This window comes from Momordica charantia (genome assembly GCF_013281855.1).
Source record: "Momordica charantia cultivar OHB3-1 chromosome 2 unlocalized genomic scaffold, Mcharantia_2.0 BLBB01000002.1, whole genome shotgun sequence".
Taxonomy (NCBI): Eukaryota; Viridiplantae; Streptophyta; class Magnoliopsida; order Cucurbitales; family Cucurbitaceae; genus Momordica; species Momordica charantia.
In genome coordinates, this window is record NW_028275160.1 from 15,715,616 (window position 1) to 15,718,275 (window position 2,660).

Below are 2,660 nucleotides of genomic sequence, written 5' to 3' on the forward strand. Positions count from 1 at the left end.
AAAAAACCACTTACTATTTTATAGATAATTTATTTTTTTGATAAATATAAAAAACTATAAATATTTTTGATAAATATAAAAAACTATAATATTTGATAGATATTGAACTTTTTTAATTAAAGTTTACATAAATATATAATAAAATCAAATTAAGATTGTATTAAAAAAACTAGTAAAAACAAAAGTATGTAATTGTGGATGAACATAAAATGCTTCATTAAATAGTGGAAAAATATTACACATTCTCACCATCATTTTTTTTTCACTTATATGTTAGGATAAGAAAATCTTTCTAACAGATATTTTGGACCTTATGGGGTATCACAACATTTTGGCTTATTTTACGGTAACCTTTTCTCCCCATCCTTTCCCCAATAATTTTTAATAATCCAATATTTGTTACCATCGTTGTCTTCTCCATCACTCTCTTTTTCCACTTATATCTTTGGATAAGAAAATATTTCCAACAGATATTTGGGACCTCAGGGTATCAACATGATTTTGGCTTATTTTGCAGTAACATCTCTTCTTATCTCTTCTCCACAACCTACTATGAGGACCGCGTGCCAAGGATGAGTGTCCAGTAAAGTACCAGAATATATTTCCTACAACAATTCAATTAAAAAAATTAACTCCGACAAATAAGATATATTCAAGAGATTTTACTCATTAAGATACTCAATTAATAGTCATTAATTCTAAAAAAAATGTTTTTAAATTCCAAAATATGTTATTTCTTTTTCCATAATTATCATAAAAAAGTATATATATTTGTACAAGTATCTGACTTACCATTTTCAAATAATAACTTTTATAGTATCACGAATAGGGTGATCGTTAAGCTTAGAATTTAACCTATCAATACTTATTTCGCAAATAAAAGTTATTTATAGCACCACTTAAGGGTTGATCCTTAATCTTGAAATTTAACTTATGAATACTTATTTTCTCATCATAACGAATACTTATCAATTGCTGCAAATAAATAGATTAAACAAGTTATTAGAAATAAAATAGAATTATTTATAAATTTGGATAAAAGGTAAAGCAATAAATTATAAAGTAACAGTTTTACCAGTCCAATTTGTTTGCAATCTCCCTTTTCTGCTTTAAATGGGTAGTCTTTCTCTTGAGCTATTCTTTTATTATTTTTATGACCCACTTAAAAGCTCTTACTATTGATGACAGATAGCATCCTTTACAACCTGGTTCTTTTGGGTTAGGCTGAAGATAATCTATGAGATGTTGAGGTGCGGCTTGAAGTCTATTTGGGTATCGACCGTAATGCTTAATATTGTAAATAGACTCGATAGCCCCTGCCGCCATTATTGCCCAACAGCAATCTAATAGGAAAAAAGGTATTAATATTACCATAATATAATCACCTTCAAATATAAAAGAGATGTTAATATAGTTAAACACATCAACATGAACCTATGATATCTTAAGGAAACTAGGAAAGAGCATGGAATCGAACCTCCTTTTTTTTTTTGACAGAGTTTAGAATTAATTTTTTTAGTACAATATTTGGGGTGGGAGTTGGAACTGTGACTTTTTGGTTGGAAATAAATGTCTGAAACAGTTGAGTTATATTCAATTTTTCGTGTTTAAACTTATTTAAGAATATAGATCCAATAGAAGAAATATTTATGTAAAACGAAAATGCTAAAAAGTTGGAAAAGAACGGCATTTTCAATACTCACTACATGTGTCTTGATCTCGAATCGGAATAAGAATATTGTGTTCTCGCCGGTCAAAAGCTTTCACCTCCTACCAACAATAAGGTTACTTAGATTAAAGTCCCCTCTTGGTATTAGTGAAGAAAAAAGAAGTTACGATAAGAATATATTGAAAGAAAGATCTATCAAAAAATGGAAAAAAGAAAAAGAAAAAGAAAAGTATACCTCCATTTTTTTGTAGTTCAAGGTCCTCATGAGTACCTCAACCTTTTCAAATATTATATGGATGGGAGAGTAGTTTCTGCATTTGCATGCATGGAATTAAAAAAAAAAAGAAAGTTAAATAGAAGAAAGAAGAATCATGTAGAAGGGAAAGAGAAGACATAAAAGAAGTTTAGACGCACAAGTAGAAGAAGAGAAGATGTTGTAGGGAGAGATAAAAGTTAGATATATTGTGGCACAAGTGTGATTTCATGGCTCCTTGCGTTTTGCTTTTATAGAGGATTCGTTTCAACCATTTCCATGGGGTGAAGTTTCATCAATTTTCCTTTGAAATCATATCTTGCAAAATCCTTTGAAAAGGACATACCTTGCTCCAAACCAACAACTTTCCCAATGGCTGGATCTGAACAAATAATATTAGTTGGGATTTAATTGTATTGGCAGACGAGATTTTGTCCTTTAAAATCCATAAAAAAGCCCTCCCATTCTGCATCATTTAGAAAGTTTGTGACATTTCAAACCCAATATAGAATGCTCCTCTATTGCCTTTCATCTCTCCTTTCTGCCTATGACTGTTTTTTCCTCTTTCATGAAGATTTCTCTTCGAGCCCTGCGTTGCCCACAACACAATGTTTTAAGCCTAGACAATGAAATTATTATGTTGCAAATGCTAGTATGGAAAATATATATATATAAGAGAAATTTGAAAGGAATCGTATTTAGAGGACTGTTTGTTGAAATTGTTTTTTTTTTTCTTAA

The 2,660-nt window shown here is 29.8% G+C and overlaps 1 long non-coding RNA gene across 1 annotated transcript; it reads right to left on the reverse strand.

The window, feature by feature from the left end:
* Positions 1–203: 203 nt before the first annotated feature.
* On the reverse strand, positions 204–2,136 carry LOC111024110 (uncharacterized). Its single transcript, XR_002603273.2, has 5 exons — positions 2,084–2,136; positions 1,905–1,980; positions 1,704–1,770; positions 1,076–1,343; positions 204–605 (listed from the first exon to the last, which is right to left on the reverse strand). It is a non-coding gene; the product is annotated as an uncharacterized LOC111024110 (long non-coding RNA).
* Between the last annotated feature and the right edge of the window lie 524 nt (positions 2,137–2,660).